Here is an 18,279-nt window from a genome sequence, read left to right as displayed (position 1 = left end):
CTCAAGTGTGACTAAATGCATTAGCCATGCTGGCAATGGAAAACGAACTAATAAATCTGATTCCAGAATTCAACAAAAGAAAAGGTTGCTCACATTAAAGAACGGTGTGCAAACTTTCTGTATAAATAGAAACCATGGAAATCCATGTAGTGTTGTTAAATATTGTTCTTAGGGAATACAGTTTTGGTTTAGTTTGTATTGTAAGTAACATTAAGAAATATTGTAGGCACCTTGTATGCAAGTAAGTGCGCCATGTATTCAATGCATGTTTCAGTATTTTGCATCACCTGAGAGGCATTCAGACTTGCTTATCCTTACAAAGCCACACAAGCTTGGTGTTGTTCAGGGTATTAGATAATAAACCTCTCCCTGTATCTTTTTTTTAAAGTTCACCAGAAAATATGGCCCAGTTATGTAAATATCCTAAACTCTGGAAAGCTTTGGACATACTAACAAACCTCAGCCAGACAGACGGTGACAATGTACCTTCCATGACATACGTAAAGATGGTGCATACTGACCAACAACCAGTCCTGTAAGAAACTACAGGAGTATATCTATTGCTCTCAACTTTCCTGAGGGTATTATATTCATGGTTTGCAAACTTTAGGTGTACAGCAAGGATTTTTTAAGGAGAATTGAGTTTCTTCTGGCTATCTGTCTGATGAAGCATTTCTTGTTGGCTCTTTTCCTAATTGCAAAATCATGAACTGTTATGTTTGCTCTGCTGTTAGAAGCCTGTGGAATCCTGGATATGTTTTTTTTACCATATCTAGGGCTATGAGTACCACATGGACTGATAATGAGTGAATTTGTTGATAATATTTCTTGTTTATAATGATGGACTTCCTTACTGAATCGATATTGCTTAACATCCTTTTCCACTGAAGAGCTGAGTAGATTATTTGACACCAGCAGTGCTTGAAATGGAAAAAATAAAGTGCTGGTACTCTGTGCCAGAGTACCTGCTTGTTTCCGAGAAGTGCCGGTACTCTCCAATTAAAAGTATTACGTTTTTCCTGAGATGTGCCAGTACTCGCCCTCTCAAAATAAAAAAGTGCCGGTACTCAGTACCGGACAGTACTGGCCCATTTAAAGCACTGGACACCAGTGAATAGCTTTAGATCTACACATGACGTGTTACGTTAAACTTGATTGCTCAATGCCAAAGTAAAAAGGTTCATAGTTGAAACAACTATATAAAGGGGGCACCACTTCATGTTGATCGAGTGTGTTTGTTTAGCAGAATCTGAGTCTAATCGCCATCTGCAATGATGCAAATGCTATGAAGGTGCACTTACATTTTCATCAAAGTTGTCGGAATGTTGGCTCATTTTTGATTGATAAATGATGATATAACAATGTTTGTGTATGTTGGCACATGTTGACTTATCTACGACTACTCACAAGATTTTGTGATAGGTTCATGGGTGTCAGATAATATAATTTACATATAAATGTGTAAACCCATACATCTTGGAGATAGTTTTATTTCTTCTTTGCACCAATACATATTTAATTTCTTTATATAAGTTCTCTAAAGTACTGGTTAATTAAAGTCCTTATCAGAGATGTACAAAGTATTTAATTTTAAAGTATGCAAATTTACTTTTTGAACAATTAAAGCGTCCCTACACAAAGACTTTTGGGCGATGTGTATTTACTTTTAGTGTTTTAACGACCCTGCTCAAAATTTTGTTGATTTCCTATAAGATCAAATTATTATTTTTGTCTTCAAATAAATATTTCTCCTACCTGACTGTGGCCAATTATATCATATGAACATGTGTTTGACCTCCTGTGTGCTTGGCTTTGAACAGATGCTTCAGAAAAAAAACAGACATGTACTAACTGTAAGGAATGCATTTTGTGTGTTGCATGTATATATTTTAGCTCTGCATGTTTCTGTATTTTTGGTGTATGTGAGTTGCCTTTATGCATGATCTTGAGTTTCAGTTTGGGAAAACTAACCAATATCTTATTCTGTGGACTCAGTAGGCATTGGCTCTGTTCGACCATCCTGAATGCCATTTTATCTCAGGCATGCACTGACCCAATAGACAGCTCCAACCTCTTCATGCAACAGCAACATCATTGAAATTGTGATTATTAGCCCCTGCCTATTGTATTATTCTCAAGATATCAGCCTGAGGTATTCACATGGAGATAAGAGAACTCATTTTACAACCATGTCGTGAGTGAGAACCAACCCCAACGCCTCTTGATGCGGTACACATTGCTAAAGAAGGAAGTCAGGCCAATGAAAGCTATTTTTGTTCTTTTTATTTTAAGAAATGTATCCCAATTTTGTTAAATAGAATTTGCAGAAGAAATGGAAAATTGCAACTAACCTCCTGAAAAAATGCTCACAATGCCCCCCCCACCAACCCAGGCCCCCCCTCCCGGACCGCCACCAAGCCCAGCCCCACCACTTACAAACCTCACCAGCTGCCACTGTGTCCGTGCCAAACTGGGACGTCTGGTTGCCCTAAATCTAAGCAACCAGTGCCTCGTTGTGTGAAAACAAAGAAAAGTGCTTGTGTAAGAAGCCTCAGAAAAGCTTGCGGGGCTGGGGCAAAGTGCTTGGCAGAGCAATCTACAGCTCCAAAAGTGCCCATGAAATGCGTTCTAGAATTTGTATAGGTCACGCGCAGCAAACTAACAAGTCATGCAAATGTTAACTCACCGCAGAGGATTCCAGAGCTAAGAAGAAACTGCCATAAATATCATTAGCGCAGTAGGATTTCCACATTTGCAAACTCAGAGTTACAGGTTATTTGTGGTCATTCCAGATGAAGTTGTTTGCATAAAGAGTTTAGAGCCCACAAACAGGTGAACTTGTGATTATGCATGGAGAGTTTGCAGGTAGATCCCCTCCTTGGCTGCAGATGTCCTCAGGCCAAGCAGAGCGGTGGGCGCAGTTCCTGAGGGAGCAGGGAAGGAGAGCCCGATATGGAACGTGAAAAGTGATAACCTGCATCCTTTGAGCAGGAGCGCCTCTGTGCCTGAGACAGAGCAGCAGTAAAGCACCCAAGAGCCAACTAATAATTGCCTGATGAGGAGTGAGGTTGGGACGGGGGTCACCAGTTTGGGGGGGGGGGGGGGGGGCTGGGTCTGTCTCCGGTACTCACCAGAGCATGGCAGCCTCTGTCTCCAACACAGGACTCTGTGGCCGGTGTCAATCATCCCACAGCTCACCCCTCGGTGTCTCCCCACCGGAGGCAAACGTTCTGCTTCCAATGTTGTGACACTGAGTGGCTTGTGGTCGAACTGCATGATTAATACCCGAGGCCGGCAGGAGCCAAGTGAAAGGAGTGCTCGTGATAGTGTTGGAGTGTAGCTTTTATAATCAAAATTAACATGAAATGCTTGCAAATTAATGTGTAATGATGCTGCATGGAAAATGTATTAATGTTCTATTAATGTACACGTTTGAAACGTGCCCACGGGGAGTGGCCACCAATGTATACGCTGATCAATGAAATTGACTAATAACGAATTAATAATGTACTAATGTATGATTTTGTATTACCATTAAGAGTTATATGTTAAGGTTTTGCTAGATGAATCACTAGTCCTTAGCAAGAGTCTGGGCCTAGCTGCCTGATCTCATAATGAAATGTGTTTTTCTAACGTGCAATGTTCTGTCTTGCTAAAGGACATGTAACTGTACTTTTCCAGAAGTTAGAGATGTGTGTGTAACCGTAATAAATTCTTTCTCATGAGACCCGATTTGCTCAAGGAGACATTCTTGCCGAATGCAACAGTGTAATTCGCAACAGGTGCAAGGTTGCCTGGACTGGTAGAGACAATGGAACTACTGACTGAAACCACAAGTGTAACTTTTCCTACCTGACATTCTACCTATTGAAGACGTCAATTACAGGAGCCAATAAACTGCATGAGAACTGTCTTAAGTGAAAATTCTAGTAAGGTGATCGATGGATTATTGGTCAGAGATAATGATGCACCAAACTTTGCCCAATTGGAAATTAGAAGCTTGTATGACAAGATTGATATAATGACATGTCACAAGGAGAACTCAGCCATTCCTTGCCATTGCCATTACCTAGCCATTTTGTCATTGCGAGCCACTCTATGCCATTATAGGGACATTCTTGCAGTTACTTTGACACCCTGGCTTAGACTTAGCTGTTTGATTCTTAAAACCATCCTCACCTTTCTTGCCTTGCCCGATACTTACTTCTCCTCCTTAAGAGGGAAGTGTTCCCTATTGCCCTACCTTGCTGAGACTTTGCTGCTGACCCCGGCTGATGGCGAATCAACTGATGTCCTGAGGACGAAGACTGACTCTGTATGCTGACCCATTACGGAGGGTAACTATATGATAATGATATTGTAATTGTCTGTTTGCCTTTTCTTTCTAGGTACCAACTGCTCTTTTGATAGAGTCCATAGTTAGATGTTTTCAAAATTTGTGTTGCCAAATTGTTTTGCATGAAGCACAACATGCGGATGCTAATTCGAGGCTACTTAAGGAGTGTAGGAAAGTACCATCTTGCCTGGCATGTTACCCCCATATTTCACTGTATGTGTGTTGTTTTAGTCCTTGTGTCACTGGGACCCTGTCAGGCAGGGCCCCAGTGCTCATTGTATGTGTGCTGTATGTGTTCCCTGTGTGGTGCCTAACTGTATCACTGAGGTTCTGCTAACCAGAACCTCAGTGGTTATGCTCTCTCTGCTTTCCAAATTTGTCACTACAGGCTAGTGACTAAATTTACCAATTCACATTGGCACACTGGTACACCCATATAATTCCCTTGTATATGGTACTGAGGTACCCTGGGTATTGGGGTTCCAGGAGATCCCATGGGCTGCAGCATTTCTTTTGCCACTCATAGGGAGCTCAGACAATTCTTACACAGGCCTGCCACTGCAGCCTGCGTGAAATAACATCAACGTTATTTCACAGCCATGTACCACTGCACATAAGTAACTTATAAGTCACCTATATGTCTAGCCTACACCTGGTGAAGGTTGGGTGCCAAGTTACTTAGTGTGTGGGCACCCTGGCACTAACCAAGGTGCCCCCACATCGTTCAGGGCAAATTCCCCAGACTTTGTGAGTGCGGAGACACCATTACACGCGTGCACTATACATAGGTCACTACCTATGTATAGCGTCACAATGGTGACTCCGAACATGGCCATGTAACATGTCTAAGATCATGGAATTGTTGACAATTCCATGATCCCCCGGGTCACTAGCACAGAATCCGGGTACTGACAAACTGCCTTTCCAGGGTCTCCACTGCAGAGGCTGCCAACCCCTCAGACAGGTTTCTGCCCTCCTGGGGTCCAGGCAGCCCTCGCCCAGGAAGGCATCACAAAGGAGTTCCTCTGAGAGAGGGTGTTACACCCTCTCCCTTTGGAAATAGGTGTGAAGGGCTGGGGAGGAGTAGCCTCCCCCAGCCTCTGGAAATGCTTTGATGGGCACAGATGGTGCCCATCTCTGCATAAGCCAGTCTACACCATTTCAGGGATCCCCCAGCCCTGCTCTGGTGCGAAACTGGACAAAGGAAAGGGGAGTGACCACTCCCCTGACCAGTACCTCCCAGGGGAGGTGCCCAGAGCTCCACCAGTGTGTCCCAGACCTCTGCCATCTTGGAAGCAGAGGTGTTGGGGGCACACTGGACTGCTCTGAGTGGCCAGTGCCAGCAGGTGACGTCAGAGACTCCCTCTGATAGGCTCTTACCTCTCTTGGTAGCCAATCCTCCTAACCTGGTAGCCAAACCTCCTTTTCTGGCTATTTAGGGTCTCTCCTCTGGGGAATTCTTCAGATAACGAATGCAAGAGCACACCAGAGTTCCTCTGCATCTCCCTCTTCGCCTTCTACCAAGGATCGACCACTGACTGCTCCAGGAGGCCTGCAAAACCGCAACAAAGTAGCAAGATGACTACCAGCAACATTGTAGCGCCTAATCCTGCCGGCTTTCTCGACTGTTTCCTGGTGGTGCATGTTCTGGGGGTCATCTGCGTTCACCCTGCACCAGAAGCTCTGAAGAAATCTCCTGTGGGTCGAGGGAATCTTCCCCTGCTAACACAGGCACCAAAAGACTGCATCACTGGTCCTCTGGGTCCCCTCTCATCCTCACGAGCGTGGTCCCTGGAACACAGCAACTCTGTCCAAGTGACTCCCACAGTCCAGTGACTCTTCAGTCCAAGTTTGGTGGAGGTAAGTCCTTGCCTCCCCATGCTAGAATGCAAAGCTGTGTACTACCTGATTTGCAGCTGCTCAGGCTCCTGTGCACTCTTCCAGAATTTCCTTCATGCACAGCCTAGCCTGGGTCCCCGACACTCTAACCTGCAGTGCACAACCCTTTGAGTTGGCCACCGACGTCGTGGGACCCTCTTTGTAACTTCACATGGACTCCAGTTTGCTATTCTTTCTAAGTGCCTGTTGGGGTACTTCTGGGGGTGCTGCCTACTTCTGTGAGGGCTCTCTGAGTTGCTGAGCGCCCCCTCTGTCTCCTCATCCAAGGGGCGACATCCTGGTCCTTTCTGGTCCTCAGCAGCACCCAAAAACCTCTACCATGACCCGTGCAGCTAGCAAGCCTTGTTTGCGGTCTTTCTGCGTGGGAACCCCTCTGCAAGCTTCATCGCGGCATGGGACATCTGTCTTCCAAAGGAGAAGTTCCTAGTCCTCTCCTTTCTTGCAGAACTCCAAGCTTCTTCCATCCGGAGGCAGCTTCCTTGTCCCCTATCACGACTATTGTGCTCTCTGAGGGTAGTAGGTGTACTGTACTGCTACTTTTCAGGGTCTTGGGGTGGGGTATCTTGGACAGCCTGGCTGTTTTCTTACAGTCCCAGCAACCCTCTACAAGCTCACATAGGTCTGGGGTCCATTCGTGATTCGCATTCCACTTTTGGAGTATAGGGTTTGTGTTGCCCCTAGACGTATGTTTGCCTATTGCAACCTATTGTAATTCTACACTGTTTGCATTACTTTTCTTACTCTTACTTACCTGTTTTTGGTTTGTGTACATAGAATTTTTGTTTTTTTTTAAATTGTTTTATTCAGTTAAGCACAAACCAAGAAAAAACATACATTAATTCAGCAGAGCTCCAAACGAGTGGATAAGGATATGTGAGAGTCATTACACATCATATAACTACAGTGGTGTCACATATCTCAAGTATGACTCTACCGGCGTCTCTCGCCATCCGCCAGTATCCAGGGGTCCGTTCCAGAAGAGGAAATCATAAAGAAAAAAGGCCCACCATATCGGAGAGATGCAGCATTCCACCGCACCATGTAGGGAGAACGACAGAAACACCCAATGATATTAATCAACCACCGTCGTACAGGAAGAACTGCAACTAGATACCAATTGCAAAAACCTCTAAAAGCAGGCAGGTGGAGGGCATAACCACGTCACGCAGGGCTATCGCACATCAAGGTAACTCGCATGACTCGGGGGGGGATTGAAACACTCAGTTGGGGGACATCAGTCACACAGCACTCACAGTCTGCATAGCCAAGTATTCATTTAAAGGGCTCCAAATATCTTTGGGACGAGATCTCTCTGGCATGAGTTCCCAAAATACTAACAGCTGGTCATGGCAGAAAGCCGCATCTCGTAGCCAGTCCGATCTGCGCGGGGCTCTCCCTCTTCCCCAACACATTGCTACTCTTCGCTTGGCCAGCAGCATAAGCAGGCCCACTAAACGTCTATGCGGGCTCTGCATTTCGTCCATATATCCCAACAGCGCTACCTTAGGAGAGAGGGGTATCTCTTCCCCTATCATTTCAGCAATCGCTCGTCGCACCTCCTCCCAGTACTTATATACTTCCACACACTCCCATGCCAGGTGAAAAAAGCCCGCATCCGGAGCTCCGCAGCGGACGCAGCGAGTGTCCGCTACCAATCCCATGGAGTGTAACTTCCTAGGTGTATAATATATTCGGTGTAGAAACTTGAAGTGCAGCAAGCGCAGTCTATAATTCGGGGACAATGTCCTCATATGAGCACAACAGCTGCGCCACATCGCATCCGAGATAGGCTCCCCCACGTCTCTCTCCCATGCAGCCCGGGCGGGCATCACCAAGCCACCACCCTGCTCCTGCGCAGCATTATACAGTTTGGTTATCAGCTTGGAGGGGGATTCCGCGCTACAGAGTGCCTCCAAAGCCCGGAACTCAGAGGGAGCGGTCGACTCTCCAAAGAACCGATCCCGCAGCAAGGAGCGAACGCGGAGAGCATAAAAGCGCAGCAACGGAGAGCCGTCACAGTTCGAGAGTGCGTCCAACAGCCGGCCATCCACCACCCAGTCTCCCAGCACCAGCAAATCAGCGTCCCGTAGAAACCCGCGCACCCCTCCATCACGGAACATCTGGCCATCTGCCACCGCCATAACAGGTAGTGATGGCGCAAAAGGAGCCAACAACCCAGCCCGCAGCATCAACGCCTTCCATGCTCCCGCAGTGCAGGAGACCGTGTCTATTCCTCTGGGGCGGGAGAAATCCCGCCCGCCGAGCACACATACCAAGCCGTCAGGCCAGACAGAGTCACTCTCCGGTGCAAGATGTGGCATGTATCGGGTCGGATTCAACCAAAAATACGCGAAATGTGCTTGAGCGCTGTGATAATATAACTCCAGGTCTGGGGCTGCCAGTCCGCCGCGCTCAAATGGCAACGTCAATTTCTCCCAAGCGATGCGGGGCCGACGCCCCGCCCAGGCCAGCCGCACAAGCGCAGATCTCAGGCGCCGAAAATAAGCTTTAGTAAGTGGTAGGGGGAGATTTCCGAATAGATACAGAAATTTAGGGAGTACCACCATCTTAGCAATAGCAATGCGGCCGGTCAGCGAGAGAGGAAGGGCCCTCCAGGCCTCCACCTTGCCCTCTAGCCATGTCATCGCTGTTTCGTAGTTAGCAAGTCGAAGCGTCTCCACGTCACGGCATAGGTGTATACCTAAATAGCGCACTGGTCCGTCCGCCCAGACCAAAGGGTATCGCGAGTCGAATCTCTCTACACTAGGGGTTAGTGGCAGAATCATTGATTTCGACCAGTTAATAGTGACCCCAGAAAAGTTCCCAAAGCGAACAATTTCATCTAATAAGATATCTAGATTTTGCCCGGGATTGCGCACATATATCGCGATATCATCTGCATATAAAGATATCAAGACAGGGCGTTGCCGGAACCGTAGGCCACTATTGCTATACTTCTGATGCAGTCCCGCCGCCAGTGGCTCCATGGCAGCCGCAAAAAGAAGCGGAGACAGCGGGCAGCCCTGTCGTGTACCCCGCAAGACCAGGAATGGGGCTGATATACCCCCGTTGAGGCGAAGCCTGGCAGTAGGCAGAGTGTACAGCAACCTGATCCAATTCACAAAACGCGCGCTAAGGCCCACTCGATTCAGGAGTGCAAACATATATTCCCAGGCCAGTGAATCAAAGGCCTTAGCCGCATCGAGAAACACTGCAGCCACATCATCGTCTGTCTCTAGTGATCCCAGCACCGCAAAGAAGGTACGTAGATTGTGGCTTGTGGATCTCCCAGGAACAAACCCCGATTGATCTGGGAGCACCATTCTAGAAAGTAGTGGCTGTAGTCGGGTCGCTATCATTTTTGCAAGAATCTTATTGTCAATGTTTATCATGGAGAGTGGACGATACGAATCGCAACGCGTCGGGTCTTTACCAGGCTTCAAGATGGTTATTATTAAGGCCTCCCGGAGGGAGGTCGGAAGGGAGCCGACCGCCAGGGACTCTTCATACACCTCCAGCAGATAGGGGGCAAGGATGTCCCCGTATTCTTTATAAAAGGCAGGGGACAAACCATCCGTGCCAGGAGACTTATCCCCAGGTAGGCTCTGGATCGCCGCCACCACCTCCTCTACCGTGAACGGCATATCCAGATACATCCTGTGTGCCTCTTCAAACCACACTAACGCAATGCTCTCAAAATGCTCCTTCATATCTGCCTCTCTGAGACCCTCCGGAGGCGCGTACGGCTGCGAGTAAAATTTAGTAAATTCCTGCATCACGCCTCCAGTTCCAGTCACCCTGCCACCCTCGGTGTCTAACACTTCAGTGACGTAATTGCTGGCCCAGGGGCTGCGCAGCAACCCCGCAAGTGTCCTCCCAGCTCTCTCACCCTCTCCATACCTACGAGCCCGCGCATGTCTCCCAAGGAAGCAAACCTCTCTAAGAGAGGCCTCTTCATACAGTGACACCTCTCGTCTGATTTCCGCAAGTACCTCGTTTGACCATGTCGCCTCAAGTCTCCGCTCCAGGTCCTCAAGCCTCCTTTCAATATCAGCCATCTCCCGTCTTAGTGCCTTCACTATCCCATGCTGCTTTGCTAGGCACTCCCCACGGATCACCACTTTAAATGCTTCCCATACCGTGCCAGGGGAGTCCACCGACCCTCGGTTCTCCTCAAAAAATAGCCGAATAGCCTCTCATATCTCCGCTCGAAAGGTGTCGTCCCGGAGAGCACCACTGGGCAGCCGCCACATCACCATTGAATGTAGCTCACTAGGCATCGCCAGGTCTAATAATACCGGTGAGTGGTCTGACAGCGTACGGGGGAGATGGTTAATTGTTCTAGTCCAGACCTCCACATCTCTAGTGCCCAGCCATCGATCGGGACCAGCTGCTATGAAAGTAATTCAGACAAGTGCCCTCCCGCACTCCTGTGTGTCTCTGCCTCCACAAATCTACCAGCGCGCCACTATCCATTACTGCTGTCAATGCCCTTGCTGCAGAAACATGTTGCATCCTAGCCACACTCTCGCGGTCCAGCCACGCATCCAGCGCAACATTAAAATCACCGCCCCAAATCACAGCCCCAGCTCCCAGCGAATCTGCTTGGCGCCATACCTCCAGGAAGAATTCCGAGTCATCCACATTTGGCCCTGTGTACATATAACTTGTGTATATTACTTACCTTCTTACTGAGGGTACTCACTGAGATACTTGTGGCATATTGTCATAAAAATAAAGTACCTTTATTTTTAGTAACTCTGTGTATTGTGTTTTCTTATGATATTGTGCTATATGATATAAGTGGTATAGTAGGAGCTTTGCATGTCTCCTAGTTCAGCCTAAGCTTTGCCATAGCTACCTTCTATCAGCCTAAGCTGCTAGAAACACCTCTATTCTACTAATAAGGGATAACTGGACCTGGCACAGGGTGTAAGTACCACAGGGTACCCACTATAAGCCAGGCCAGCCTCCTACACCACGTCACGTCAGTGTCTTTCATTGGCTCATGGGATTGGCAGTTAGAATCTGCTTGATTTAATTAGTGGAAGGCATGCACACGTCATGCCTTTTTCGGTGGATAGCCCTCCTCGAGCACATCGACCACGTACAGAAAACATGCGAGGCTCGCTATTTTCCGTCTGGCTCGTGGACTACTTTTTCTCTGTTTTCCCAGCGCGATCTCGCTTGGCAGAAGTCGAACGCTTTACATAATATCGACCCTGTTACACAGTTAATTGCACTTTTTCCGGTTACGTACATAATTGCACTTTTGCCGATAGGTTTCATTAACAGTGAAAAGTCCGGTTAGGAGTTTTCAACGCTATCAGCTCTAACAGGAGCAAACGCGAGACCCGTTGCATTGCAAATGCTTGTCTTAACATGATCTCACGGTTATACACAGGTCTGCAGCATTGTAAATTCGAGTAGCTGGCTGCAGTACTGAACAATGCTTATGTTGGTCACTAGATGGCAGTGGAGGATTAAAACAAATAAATATATTTTATCCTTCTGTTTACACACGCCAATGTTTACACATTTAACGTGAAACCCAGGGCTCGTACATAGTTTGCCCTTACATTGTTTAATGTTTTTCCATTTGTAGGTCAAGTGCTAGCGTTCGACTTGGTGTACACTAAAGTGTACTTATAATGTGGGTTAAATTTAAAGCAATTTCATTGGCCTGTCCTTTAAAAATTCTTGCTCGCTAGTGGTCAGTTCTGCCTTTTTCTGTTTCAGAGCAGGGACCAAGGGCCACATGTAGGTAGCTTTTTGCACGTCGCAAACAGCAAATTTGGCTGTTTGCGACGTGCAAAAAGCACATTGAGATGCACAAACCCAGTTTTGCGATTCAGTAACCTGGTTACCGAATCGCAAAACGGGTTTGCGACTCGCAATTAGGAAGGGGTGTTCCCTTCCTAATTGCGACTCGTAGTGCAATGTAGGATTGTTTTGTGAGTGCGAACGCGGTCGCAAACCAATCGCAGTTTGCACCCATTTCAAATGGGTGCTAACACTTTCGCAAAAGGGAAGAAGTCCCCTTGGGACCCCTTCCCCATTGTGAATGTCACTGTAAACATTTTTTCAGAGCAGGCAGTGTCCTACGGACCACTGCTTGCTCTGAAAAAAATGAAACAAAAACTTTTAATTTTTTGTTTTTGTAATGCATCTCGTTTTGCTTTAAGGAAAACGGGATGCATTACAAAAAAAAAAACTGCTTTATTGAAAAGCAGTCACAGACATGGTGGTCTGCTGTCTGCAGCAGGCCACCATCCCTGTGAGGGCCGCAATTCGCAAGGGGGTTGCAAATTGCAACCCACCTCATGATTATTCATGAGGTGGGCATTGGCGACCCCCTTGCGAATCACAGATGGTGTCGGATGTGCGACTCGTAAATTGCAAGTCGCTCTGACTCGCAATTTGTGGTTCGCAAATCCGAAATTTCGTACATGTGGTCCCAAGTACTGTGTCCTTCCACTTTGATTTCTTTGTCTGTTGCTGTGATGGACTATTTTTGACATTTCTTGGGTGCTCCCTTTGGCTGCCTGCTTCCTCCCACCACCTCCCTGACAATTGTTGTCCAGATTGCAGCTGTACATGTTTTATTTCAGATTATGTTTTACAGTTGTTTATGGCTTAGAGACTAGAAAGTATTGCAGGGCTTCACATGAGCCCACTTAAACTATCCGGTTACTTTAGGCACGGGTAAACAGAGTGGCTTGCCAGAACGGGATGTTGAGCCAGTGGCAAGACTGGAACCCTGCACCTCAGATCTCCCGTTGGCAGTCCCGGCCCTTACCCCACAGGTTCTCCGCCAGGGGCGGCCCGTCCTTTAGGGCAGAGGGGCCACGCCCCCCCACCTTTTCCCCTCATGAAGAGTGTCTGTCAGGCTGAAGAAAGCTCAGCCTGACAGACACTATTCAAGTTCAGGTCAGGCATCCAGGAGCAGACATGCGCGATTTGCGCAGACCCCTGGCTACCTGAACTGAACTTTGCTGGGCTGAGGAGGTCACAGCTCCTATGGGCGTGATCTCCTCGGCTCAGCAAAGGTGCCTCGAGGCCCTCCCCCGGTTCACGAGGAAAGCGTCACCAATTGACACTCTCCCTGGCGCTTCAGTTTAAGCCCTGAAGTGCCCAGGGCGAGTGTCAATCAGTGACACTTCGTCACAGAGTGGGGTGGGGTCAGCAGTCTCACTGACCCGATCCCACTCTGTGACGAGGCTGGGACTGCTGCCTTCCCTCATTGGTTGACCTATGGTCAGCCAGTGAGGGAAGGCAGCAGTCCCAACCCTCTTGGGACCTCGAGGCTGAAGGTAAGTGTGTGTGTGTGTGTGTGTGTGTGTGATGTTTGAAAATGAATGTTTGGTGCATGCATGCATGTTTGAGTGTTATGAGTGTTAATGGATGTGCGTGCATGTGTGAAAGAATGAGTGTGTGTGATGTTTTAAAATGAATGTTTGGTGCGTGCATGCATGTTTGAGTGTTATGAGTGTTAATGGATGTGCGTGCATGTGTGAAAGAATGAGTGTGTGTGATGTTTTAAAATGAATGTTTGATGCATGCATGCATGTTTGAGTGTTATGAGTGTTAATGGATGTGCGTGCATGTGTGAAAGAATGAGTGTGTGTGATGTTTTAAAATGAATGTTTGGTGCGTGCGTGCATGTTTGAATGTTGTTAATGGATGTGCGTGCGTGTGTGAAAGAATGTGTGTGTGTGTGAAAGAATGAGTGTGTGTGTGTGAAAGAAACAGTGTGTGTGTGATGTTTTAAAATGAATGTTTGGTGCGTGTGTGCAGGTTTGAATGTTGTTAATGGATGTGCGTGCGTGCGTGTGTGTGTCTGTGTGTGTGAAAGAATGAGTGTGTGTGTGTGTGAAAGAATGAGTGTGTGTGTGTGTGTGTGAAAGAATGAGTGTGTGTGTGTGTGTGTCTGAAAGAATGAGTGTGTGTGTGTGTGTGTGAGAAACAATGAGTGTGTATGTGTGAAAGAATCAGTGTGTGTGTGTGATGTTTTAAAATGAATGTTTGGTGCGTGTGTGCATGTTTGAATGTTGTTAATGGATGTGCGTGCGTGCGTGTGTGTGAAAGAATGAGTGTGTGTGTCTGTGTGTGAAAGAATGAGTGTGTGTGTGTGTGTGAAAGAATGAGTGTGTGTGTGTGTGAGTGTGTGTGTGTGTGTGTGTGTGAAAGAATGAGTGTATGTGTGTGTGTGTGTAAGAATGAGTGTGTGTGTTTGTGTGTGCTTCCCGTCGCCCACCTCCCTCCTAAAGCTGCCGGACGCCACTGGTCTCCACTACTCTCTGCTGCTGATTTTTGCAGATGTAGGCATTGAAAGTTAGGGTTCAGGTGACACCCGTCTTGTCTACTGATCGAGCTCCTTTCTTGAGAGACATCCACCCAATTACATCGCATACGGACGTCATTTGTTATACGTACACAAACCCAAAACAGGTAAGTAAGAGTAAGAAAAGTAATGCAAACAGTTTAGAATTACAATAGGATGCAATAGGCAAACATAGGTCTAGGGGCAACACAAACCATATACTCCAAAAGTGGAATGCAAATCACGAATGGACCCCAGACCTATGGGAGCTTGTAGATGGTCGCTGGGACTGTAAGAAAAGTTAGGGTGTCCAAAATACCCCACCCCAACACCCTGAAAAGCAGGAGTAAAGTACCCTTACTACCCCAATAGGACACAATAGTCGTGACAGGGAGATTCTGCAAGAACCACAAACACCAGCAAAGCACTGAAGACGGATTCCTGGACCTGAGGACCTGCAAGGCAAGGGGACCAAGTCCAAGACTCGCGATAGTGTCCGGGGGGGCAGGAGCCCAGGAAACCCCGGATGAAGGTGCAAGAAGGCTGCCTCTGGATGGAAGAAGCCTAGGATTCTGCAACAATGAAGAGAGCTAGGAACATCTCCTTTGGATGTCCCACGGCGTGCTGGAGGTTGCAGAAATGTTTTCATGCAGAAATACTGCAAACAAGCCTTGCTAGCTGCAAGAGTTGCAGTACATGTTTTTGGGTGCTGCTGTAGGCCAGGAAAGACCAGGATGTCGCCCCTTGGAGGAGAAGACAGAAGGGGTACTCAGCAACTCAGAGAGCCCCCACAGAAGCAGGCAGCACCCGCAGAAGTACCAGAGCAGGCACTTAGAAGATTTGTGAACTGGAGCAGGCTCAGAGTCGCAAAGGAGGGTCCCACGATGTTGGAGTTCAACTCAGAAGGTTGTGCACTGCAGGACAGAGTGCTGGGGACCCAGGCTTGGCTGTGCATAAAGGAATCCTTGGAGGAGTGCACAGAAGCCAGAGCAGCTGCAAATCACGCAGTATGCAGGTTTGCAGTCTAGCGTGCGGAGGCAAGGACTTACCTTCACCAAACTTGGACTGAAGGATCACTGGAGTGTGAGGGTCACTTGGATAGAGTTCCTGTGTTGCAGGGACCAGGCTCGTCAGGATGAGAGGGGACCCAGAGGACTGATGATGCAGAAGTTTGGTGCCTGCGTTAGCAGGGGGAATATTCCGTCGACCCACAAGAGATTTCTTCTTGGCTTCCAGTGCAGGGAGAAGGCAGACAGCCCCCAGAGCATGCACCACCAGGAAACAGTTGAGAAAGCCAGCAGGATGAGGTGCTATAATGTTGCTGGTAGTCGTCTTGCTACTTTGTTGCGGTTTTGCAGGCGTCCTGGAGCAGTCAGCGGTCGATCCTTGGCAGAAGTCGAAGAGGGAAGTGCAGAGGAACTCTGGTGAGCTCTTGCATTCGTTATCTGAAGAATACCCCAGAGGAGAGACCCTAAATAGCCAGAAAAGGAGGTCTAGCTACCAAGAAAGGTAAGAGCCTATCAGAGAGGGTCTCTGACATCACCTGCTGGCACTAGCCACTCAGAGCAGTCCAGTGTGCCCCCAACACCTCTCAATCCAAGATGGCAGAGGTCTGGGACACACTGGAGGAGTTCTGGGCACCTCCCCTGGGAGGTACTGGTCAGGGGAGTGGTCACTCCCCTTTCCTTTGTCCAGTTTTGCTCCAGAGCAGGGCTGGGGGATCCCTGAACCGGTGTAGACTGGTTTATGCAGAGATGGGCACCATCTGTGCCCATCAAAGTATTTCCAGAGGCTGGGGGAGGCTACTCCTCCCCAGCCATTCACACCTATTTCCAAAGGGAGAGGGTGTAACACTCTGTCTCAGAAGAAATCCTTTGTTCTGCCTTCCTGGGCTGGGGCTGCCCAGACCCCATGAGGGCAGAATCCTGTCTGAGGGATAGGCAGCAGCAACAGCTGCAGTGGAAACCCCGGAAAGGCAGTTTGGCAGTACCCGGGTTCTGTGCTAGAGACCCGGGGGATCATGGAATTGTCCCCTCAATACCAGAATTGTATTGGGGTGACAATTCCATGATCTTAGACACGTTACATGGCCATGTTCGGAGTTACCATTGTGACGCTATACATAGGTAGTGACCTATGTATAGTGCACACGTGGAACGGTGTCCCCGCACTCACAAAGTCCAGGGAATTTGCCCTGAACGATGTGGGGGCACCTTGGTTAGTGCCAGGGTGCCCACACACTAAGTAAGTTGGCACCCAACCATCGCCAAGTGAGGGTTAGACATATAGGTGACTTATAAGTTACTTATGTGCAGTGAAAAATGTCTGTGAAGTAACGTGGACGTTATTTCACTCAGGCTGCAGTGGCAGGCCTGTGTAAGAATTGTCTGAGCTCCCTATGGGTGGCAAAAGAAATGCTGCAGCCCATAGGGATCTCCTGGAACCCCAACACCCTGGGTACCTTAGTACGATATACAAGGGAATGATATGGGTGTACCAGTGTGCTAATGAGAATTGGTAAATTTTGGCACTAGCCTGCAGTGACAAATTTAGAAAGCAGAGAGAGCATAAACACTGAGGTTCTGGTTAGCAGAGCCTCAGTGATACAGTTAGGCACCACACAGGGAACACAAATAGGCCACAAACATATGAGCACTGGGGTCCTGGCTAGCAGGATCCCAGTGACACATATCAAACATAATGACATCATAGGGTTTTTACTATGATCACTGTGCCCTGGCTAGCTGGATCCCAGTGAGACAGTAAAAACACCCTGAGATATACTCACAAACAGGCCAAAAGTGGGGGTAACAAGGCTAGAAAGAGGCTACCTTCCTACACGTGGACAGGGCTCCGAGCCCTTTTAAATTCCTAAAGCGTCTCGCTTAACGAAACGCATGAGCAAGTGCATGCGACGCAGGCTCGACCCTAAAAAAAAAGGAGAGCTCAGGATAGGATATGACGATATATAAGAACTGTTTTCATGAGATATTAAGAGGAGCGGATTCATTAGAAAGGGAAGAGAAACATTATAGAGGTTCTGCAGAGGCGTATCTTTGTCAGTGAGTTTCAGGGCAAGTGAATCTAACATGTTTTTCTAACAACCACTACAGCGATCCCAATTAAAAAAAAAAGAAGCCTGAAGCATTTCTGCTCTCCCGACCGCTGTGGAGCACGAAGGAAGGACAAAGGAAAACAATGTGACGTAACTGGTGTTTACGCAAAGCGCTCCAATACCCGATCAAGTTCGCGGTGTATCAAACTTAAAAATACCACGGAGTGTGAAGGGGAAAGGCAAAATAAAAAAATTGTTTGCCACACTGAAGCATATTGGCAAATGTGCAACTGTCCATTTAACTGGGTCAGTCTGCAAGGCAGGGACAAAACCACCCCCGGCGGGATAAACTAAAGCATTTACCAAAGACATCAAGGGATTTTTGCAAGGCAAGCCCAAGAACGAATGAATGTGATGGGCGTAAGGTGGGCGTGGTTAAACCCCACAAATGAATTACAACATGTCGGGAAGCAGTGCTTGTGCGCTTCTATGCTCACCCTAAAAAGAAGGAAGCAGTAACACGAGGGACGCTCTGAGAAGGGATGCTGTCAGCTTGTGGGCCTCATCACCCGTCACTGCTCATCTCTCATCACCAAGATGCCACCCTGACTTGTGGTTCCTTTGCTGATCCTAAAGTCACGCGCTGCCCTTCTTCAGTGCTGTTTC

This window comes from Pleurodeles waltl, chromosome 6, assembly GCF_031143425.1.
Source record: "Pleurodeles waltl isolate 20211129_DDA chromosome 6, aPleWal1.hap1.20221129, whole genome shotgun sequence".
Classification (NCBI taxonomy): Eukaryota; Metazoa; Chordata; class Amphibia; order Caudata; family Salamandridae; genus Pleurodeles; species Pleurodeles waltl.
The sequence above is the reverse complement of the archived record's forward strand: the minus strand, read 5'-3'. Positions refer to the sequence as shown.